This window comes from Eretmochelys imbricata, chromosome 14 (assembly GCF_965152235.1).
Source record: "Eretmochelys imbricata isolate rEreImb1 chromosome 14, rEreImb1.hap1, whole genome shotgun sequence".
Lineage (NCBI taxonomy): Eukaryota > Metazoa > Chordata > Testudines > Cheloniidae > Eretmochelys > Eretmochelys imbricata.
Window position 1 is genome coordinate 47,900,932 of NC_135585.1, and position 8,736 is coordinate 47,909,667.

The following is an 8,736-nucleotide window of genomic DNA, read 5'->3' on the forward strand; positions in this document are numbered from 1 at the left end:
GGATTGCCAGGATTATGGATTTTGGGTGGCAGACAGAATACCCCTTGTTGGGGCTCTAGGGGTGTGTCAGTGTAGATTTGTTCCTGTGCTTCTTTAGGGAGTTTCTTGAGCAGATTGTGTAGTTTCTTTTAATAATCCTCAGTGGCGTCAGAAGGTAATGGCCTGTAGAATGTGGTGTCAGAGAGTTGTCTGGCAGCCTCTCGTTCATATTCTGAGCTATTCATGATGACAGCACCTCCTTTGTCAGCCTTTTTGATTATGTCAGAGTTGTTCCTGAGGCTGTGGATGGCATTGTGTTCTGCACGGCTGAGGTCATGGGGCAAGTGATGCTGCTTTTCCACAATTTCAGCCCATGCATGTCGGTGGAAGCACTCTCTCTAGAAGTCCAGTCTGTTGTTTCGACCTTCAGGAGGAGTCCACGCAGAATCCTTCTTTTTGTAGTGTTGGTTGGAAGCTTTCTGTGGGTTAGTGTGTGGTTAGAATCCCCTGGGAATGGTGGGTAGAGCTAGACATTAACTAGGGTGTCTTGATACCTGTTCCCCTTCGTTTTGAAATGCTATTTTTCTCCCTTGTTCTCACTGGACTGAGCCTATTTTCTTGGAAAAAAATAATGTGACCAGATGAAAGAATAGCCGATAAAATCACATTGTTAGTTTCCCTCTGCTCCTTCCTCTTCAGTTACCTGGGGTGTGCCACATTCAGACTGAGAGATGCAGCCTGCGTCTTATCTGGCACCTGGCTTGGGCTGGGGTTTGCACTTCAGCCTCGGGAGCGGGAGAACTCGCAGGGTCTCTGCAGAGTCACTTGGAGCAGCCCCAGGGCTGTTGTTACTTTCTGACATTTTCATTTTCAGGGGCAGGATGGCGGAAGCCCAGAGGAGATTTAACGGACAAGACAGAACTCTGTGAGCTCAGCTCAGTGTCTCCCGGTAACAATAACCCAGGGGGTCGCTAGGCCCCTAACGACGCACAGTGCACTCAGGGCCGGTGCAACCTTTAGGCGAACTAGGCGATGGCCCAGGGCGCCAAGGTTTGGGGGCACCAAAAAGCGGGGCCCTCAATTTTTTTTACATTTTAACTTGTCTTCTCTCCGAGGAGCAGGGGCGCTGCCTGGCCACTGTGCAGCGCACGGAGCCGGGGGACGGACCGGCGGGGAGGGGCGGGGCGGGTCCAGCTTTCACTGCGGCGGGCGGGGCAGCACCGCGGGCAGTAGCAGATTTACCATGGCGCCAGCTAATGCGCCAGGCCCACACTCCGAAGGGGCCCCAGCAGCCGCTCTTCTCCGTCCCCCGTTCTCCGCTGCTGGGGCAGAAGCTTGGTGCTGCGGCTCCCGGGGCTCTGTCCTGCTTCAACAGGGCAGGCTGTGCCGGCCGCCAAGCTCCCCCGTCCCCCGCCTCTTCCCCAGCGTGCTGGGTTCCCGCCTCCCCCCTCACTCCCTCTCCCTCCCTGCCACCCATCAGCTGTTGCCTGCGAGAGGGAGAGGGAGGAAGCGGAGAAGAGGCAGGAGCGGGGCCTTGGGGAAAGGGGTGGAATTGGGACATATCCCCTCCAGCCCCCTGCCATGAGCCTCTCAGGGCAGGGGACTGGGAGCATCCCCAAGACGCAAGCCCACACCCCCAGCCCTCTGCCCTGACTCCTCTACCCCTGAGTCCTCTGTCCTCTGTCCTGACTCCTGCACCCCCCACACCTCCCATCCCTGACCCCTGCACCCCCCAAACCTCCGAGCCCTGACCCCTGCACCCCCCACACACCCCCATGACCCCATCCCTGACTCATGCACCTCCTCACACACACCCAGCCCTCTGCCCTGACTCCTGCACCCCCCACACCCCATGCCCTGACTTCTGAACCCCCCTCACACACACACAGCCCCAATCCTGACTCCTGCACCCCCACATATACCCAGCCCCCCCACCTCATGCCCTGACTCCTGCACATCCCCGCCACCACCCTGAGCACCAAATGGGAGCTCCTGAACCCGGCCCCCCACATACCCACCTGCACCCCTCACACCGAACGGGAGCTGCCCCAGGTAAGCACTCCACACACCAACCTCCAGCCCCAGCCCTGAGCCCCCTCCCTCATTCTAGCTGCTGGCCAGTCCCTGAACCCCAACCCCCAGCCTGCTCCTGCACCCTAACTCCCTCCCAGACCCTGCACCCCCACCGTCAGCTCGGTGCAGAGAGAGACGAAGGGAATGGGCTAGAACCAGGGAGAAGGTAGGTACCAGCTCTGTGTGGGCAGGGGTGAGGGAGGGATCCTGTTTACCCCCTCCCCAGCCCTGCTGTGCTTGCAGTTTACTCCTGGCCCCTCCCTTGCTCCAAGGACCAACCCTAGCTCCCACCCCGCTGTGCTCTTGCCTCCGGCCCATGCCTTGCTCCAGTCAGCAGGGACTAATTCTCCCACCATGACCCACTGTGCTCATCTTTCCCCTGGCCCCTGCCTCGCTCCAGCTGGGGACCAATCCTTCCCCCCCACCATGCCCAGCTGGCAGGGTGGATAAAAATCAATGACTTTAAGAAAAAAATTAAAAAATTAGATTTTAATTTTAATTTTAATTTAACTTGGATTTTTGAGGGAAAAAACTATCTAAAGATAGTTTTAATTAAGATACATTATATCATGGAATAGGGATTATAAATTCTAATTCTATAGTATGAGACAATATATAATTGTAATCTTTAAGAAAAGTTTTGTAAATAAGTTCTAATAGTTCATGGATTAGGGACCCAATCTTATGGGGTTCCAGGGGCTTCTGTATAGATTCTTTAAGTTAATTTTTCTATCTACCCAATGGGATTCAGTGCTCAGTCTGGAAGATACCATCAGAGATGCTTAGTTTTGCAGTTCTCAAACTGTGGATTTGTGTCTCCAGAGGTAACATGCTTGTTAACAGCAAACATGTTTTTAAATAAATAAATAATGTATAGCGGTGAGAAATAACAGACCTCAACTCTATTGTCCCTCTGCAAATTTGTGTACACAGGGTCAACCCTTTACCTCTCTTTAAAAGTGAAAAGTTTCAAAAAGTTCAATGAATAGAAGATTGTTGGGGGCAGAATAGATCTGGAAAAGGAGAAGAAGTCTGGAGATAAATGTGAGAAGTGATGGACATATGCTTTTTTATTAAAATATTATGTTTGCTGTTGAAGAAAAAAATACTTAACGTTGTTGTTTTAGTTAAATGAAACGATTTAAATGTCTGTCTGGTAGTGTTCTCCTCTTAATACAGCCTGGCAAGAAAATCCTCCAAATATTCATGATTAACCTCTTGAATTGGAGATAGTTCACCTTCCAATGACTTCATAAATATCTGCTTCAATTATCTTGACAAATGAAATAACCAAACAATCATTCATTTTCTGATATAGCTGTAAAACTCATCTGAAAAGTTTTCAAAATAAATCACGGTTTACAAATGTATAGTGCGTGCCTTCTAGAAATGAAACCTACATCTGCCTCTGAGTTGTGAAGAATATGTATTAAGGTTATAACAACCAACAAGAATGCACTTTTATGTAGAAACCCATGATTAAATCAATTCTTCCTAACTAGTGATTTAAGTCATGATTTAAATCAAATGTACCCTGCCCGCTGTGCTCTTGCCCCTGGCCTCTTCATTCCCCGGGGGGGCCCACAAATATGTTTGGCACCAGGCCCACAAAAAGTTAATTCAGCCCTGGAGGGAGCCAGGCCATCCCCCTCCGGGGCAGAGAGCACGGGGCCCAGTCTGCTCTGGGGCAGAGCACAGCCCCCACGGGCCCATGAGGTGGGACAGGCTCGTCCCCCTATGGTGGGACTGTTCATGGAGCAGGGCTGTGGTGAGACCAGATGGGAGCTACAGGCAGGCGCTAGGGGGATGGAGCAGGACTCCTTGCCCAAAGCCTGAGGGTACCTGGGTACCTGCCACTGCCTCCCCGTGTGCCCCCCGCAGCCTTCCCGCTGGTGCCCCAGCTCCCCATAGCGAGCAGCCTCGGAGACCCCTGCCTGCCCCCCTCATTCTACATTTGGCCCAGGACATTTTCAAATTTCTTGGGACAGTTTACCCGTCTCAGGATTTCTATGGGAAGTGCTCACCTGGAGCCACAGCTGGTCAATGCAGAGACAAGCGGGCACCATGAGGCATCATAGTTACCAAACATGGAAACCTCCCGCTTTGTGTGTGTGTGTTCATGTGTGTGCGTGTTCATGTGTGTGTGTGTGTGACGTCGTTTTCCTCATTGCGCGCGGCCGTCACCCGTTCTGACAGGCTGGTTATCGTGCTACGTTGACTCGTTTTCGGAGGTTGTCGACTGAGGCTCACGATGTCTGTGGAGTTGTTTCAGATCTCAGACTCTGGCAAGCGCTGCTGCATCACTTCGCGAATACGTTGTGTCCATTGTGTGGGTATGTTCAGTATTTGAGTGTGTCTGTTTACGTGCCGATATGCATGTGTTGTTGACATTTGTCATATTGATATTGTCCTTGCCACTTTGTACCGCAGTGAAGCAGTACGCGGGGAGGGGAAAGGAGGGGGAGGGGGGGCACAAGGTGGAAGTTTCTTAGGGCGCAAAAGTGTGGCCCTGAGTGGCCCTGAGTGCAATACACAGGTGATGGGATGTGCGCGAGGGCCAGATCGAACGGCCAATGGGAATCTGACCATTGACTGCAAGGGGCACCGGGTCAGGCTCCAAGGCCCGGAGAGTCTCAGACAGGCCAGAGCTCACGGATAGAAATGTGGGGCTGGAAGGGCTCCGGAGAAATCACCACATCCAGCTGAGGCAGGGCCCAGTAAACCGGACTGCCAGGGCTTCATCCTGGTCTCTGGGCGGGGCCGGGGGGAGGGGGAGGGAAGCATCCTCAGACCATGCTTCATCCAGACCTTATTTTGTGGGTTTTTACAGCTCTGAACTTCACAGACTGACTCTTTAGCTCCAGCTATAGAGACTTGTGCTAAGCGCTGTCGGTCCCCACTTCAATCCCCAGGGAGTGTTGGGGTGGGTTAGACAGTTCCTGCCTGTGGGGCAGGGGATATGCTCTCCCTTCCAGCCTTCCAGCAATACACATCAGATTGGTTCATATCCTTCCACCTCTCTCCATTGCCCCCTGTTCTCCCATCCCTTCTCCTCACCTCCATCCATTCCTTCTCTCCTGCCCTCTCCCTGTCCTTCCCCCTCTTTTACTCTCCTTCAGTTTCACTTTCCTGTTTTCTCCCCCTCCTGGCTCCTCCTTTTTCTTCTTCTCCTTCTGTGGCTGGGACTAGCAGATACTTGCAGGCGGCCCCTCCCAGTGTCAGCACAAGCCCACACTGCACAGCCAAGGGCAGAGAGAACAGATGCTCACCCAGCTGCCATGGCCACTGCAGCTACAGCAGGGGAAATACAAGATGAAGCTATTTGCTCCATCTGCCTGGAATATCTGACGGAGCCGGTGACTATCGCGTGTGGGCACAACTTCTGCCGAGCCTGCCTCACCCGGTACAGTGAGGAGAAGGGAACGGGGACACCCCTGACCTGTCCCCAGTGCAGAGCCCAGTTCCAGAAAAGGGAGTTCCAAATCAACACACAGTTGAACAACATCATACAAAAGATCAAACAACTGGGGTTAAAACCAGGAAAAGGGCAAAAGGAGGATCTGTGTGAGAGACACGAGGAACATCTCAAACGCTTCTGTGAGGATGATGGAGAAACTATTTGCTGCGTGCATGAGAAATCCCGGGACCACAAGTCTCACACTGTGGTTCCCATTGAGGAGGCTGCCCAGGGATGCAAGGTAAGAAATGCTGTTGACTTTGCTTAATTAAACCCCTTAAGGACACCAGGTTTATCCCCCATCAATACAAGGACAAACATTCACACCTGGCTGCCTAAAGATAGGCACCTAAACGAAAAGGGCCTGGTTTTCAGAGGGGATGAGCACTGGGGGTTGTGGATAATGGAAAAAGATCCGAACTTTTTTTGCTCCAAAACTGCAAGTTCCAACACGTAATAGAGAGAACAGGGCTGACGGCTCTTTGTGCACCTGCAACCCGTCTGCCAGGTGGAGTGGGCAGCAAGAACTTAAGACCATAAGAACAGGCATCCCCTGTGGGAGCAAAGGTCCATCTAGCCCAGTATCCTGTCTTCCAACAGTGGCCAATGCCAGGTGCCCCAGAGGGAATGAACAGAAAAGGTGATCATCAAGTGATCCATCCCCTGTCACCCATTCCCAGCTTCTGGGAACAGCTTCTGAACAGCTGATCTGTGGCAGGTGGGAGGCACTGGGAGGATGGGGGAGGAGCTGGTCTCCGGGCCACCAGTGGGCAGGAAGCATTGCGGGTCGGGGCAGAGCTGATCGGTGGGGCTGCCAGTAGGTGCTGAGCACCCTCTATTTTTATTCCATGGTTGCTCCAGCCCTGGAGCACCCACAGAGTTGGTGTCGATGGTAGAAAAGAAACTTTAAATGAGAGGAGGGAAGTCACCCGGCATTGACTAAGGAAAATGCCACACGCAGGATTCATAAACATAAAACCGTGAGCAAAACACCCTCTCCAGTGTACGTTGGTCAGTGTCTTCTGCCTCATGTTCTGGAGTTCTACAACCAAAAGTTCCTTTGCTGTGCCCCTCTCTGCTCCCTCACCCCACCCCACTCACAGTGGTTGTCCTTGGTCAGTGAAGACTCAGGGTTCAGGGGTGCATCTGTGTGAGCTCACCTCCCACCCTGGGGGAGTGCAGGGGGAGGAAGAAGGCACCTTGGTTGCTCCGCTGTCCAAGCACTTGCTCTGGTGTCACCACCCTGCCGCACACCCCACTGGCCCACTCCACCGGCCGCCCTGCCAGCCATCACCTGCTTCTCTGCTATAACCTCTGCAGATCAGTCTCCTGGGCTTCTATGCTGCTCTTAGTGATTTTCAACTCCTAGGGCTTGGCTACACTTGCAAGTTAGAGAGCATTAAAGCAGCCCCGGGCGCCCTAACTCCTGAGGTGTCCACACTGGAAAGGCACGTAGAGCACCTGGATTCTGCAGCTGGAGCACCCCTGGTAATCCACCTCCACAGAAGCATAAAGCTTGCTGCGCCCCGGCTGAAACGCCCGGGTGTCAGTGTGAACTAGGTGTTGCATTACTGCGCTGTGATTGGCCTCCGGAAATATCCCATAATCCCCTGAAATCAAATGGCCACTCTTGTCATTGTTTTGAAATCGGCTGCAGGCAAGTGGACATCTCCTTTCAAAGCTCCGTTTCTGACAGCCGGCTGCCTCTCTGCTCTGGGGCAAAGCAAACCATGAGTGTGGAATGCTGCTGCTGTGAGGGTGTGAGAGAGAGAGAGGCGGGGGCGGGGGTCTGCTGCTGTCTGAACAGAGAAGACAGCCTGCTGACAAGCTCTCAGCCCCCCAGAACACACTGTCTCTCCCCCCACATACACACAACACACTCCCTGTCACACTCCACCCCTCCCCATTTGAAAAGCAGGCTGCAGCCACTTGCACACTGCGATAGCTCCCACAATGCACTGCTCTCTGTGGTGTTGCACGAGCTGCTAATGTGGCCATGCCAGTGCGCTTGCAGCCGACAGTGTGAACACTCGGCAGCATTTCCCTGCTGCGCTCTCCGAAGGCTGGTTTCACTCCCAGCGCTCTACATCTGCCAGTGTAGCCAAGCCCGTAGTGGGGGAACTTCCTTGCTGAAGCAGGCTGGGCCGAAACACTGACCCACAACAAGTGATTTCAGCTCTACTGGTCACTTAACAAAACAAAAGACTCCAGTTGGAGCCTTAGTTAGTTCTGTCTTTGAACAGTGGAGAGCAGCAAGTTAAACCGTGCCTAGGAGCTTGGCTACACTTGCAGCTGTAGAGCGCTTTGGGTTAAACCAGCCTTCGGAGAGTGCACGAGGGAACGCGCCGCAGTCTGTCCACACTGAGAGCTGACAGCGCACTGGCGTGCCTTGTCAGTGTGGATGGGGAGTGAGGTAGAGCGCACTGGGCGGCTTTATTGCGGTATAACGTACAAGTGTAGCCAAGCCCTAGGACTCTTGGGTAAAGTCCACACTGCCCAGCAAGCACACCTGTGCCCACCCCCCCTTCACCTTCACTGGGGTCTGGCATTGAAGCCCCCTGCTTAGCATGTTCACTTCAGGGGAGGGTGACCCCCTCAATCAGAACAGGCTAAGTGCTACTCTGCTGCCCTTTACTCATACAATAAAGATAACACAATTTCATTACCCCCACATTCAATACTGAAGTGATTTGTAATCCAGCACCAGCCACAGTTGATCACTTTGGCAACACAGCCCTGTCTGCTGGCTACCTAGGCAGAGTCGGTGTGTTCATGTAAATACAGTCTGCACCTGAAGGCTTCTCCTCCCTAGCCAGCTGCCGGGGGGCAGAGACCAGCCAGGGCCGGGCAGCAAAGCGCCACCACGCTGGGATTAACCCTTTCCTGCCACCCACCCCAGCAGCCCCGGCCGGTCACTGCCACTCGACTGCCCGCGCTCTGACCCCAGGGACCCGGGTCCGGCAGCTCGGAGTAGTCACTGGGTGAATGTGTGGGGCAGAGTAACCAGGGATCCCTGCACCCCAGGGTCCCCGTGTGCAATGGGGAAGTCCCGCGCTGTCATGCAGCCCTTCGGGGCTGGGCAGTGAGTGTTTTCATTCGTATAGTGCTCCCGAGAGAGCCAGGCACTGCAGAGACAGAACAAGGGGCTGCCAGCCCCACAGGGCTCCTGGTCTGAGTGCAGACAAGGCCCAGCAAGGGCAGCAGCAAACATTGGAGGTGGGGACACG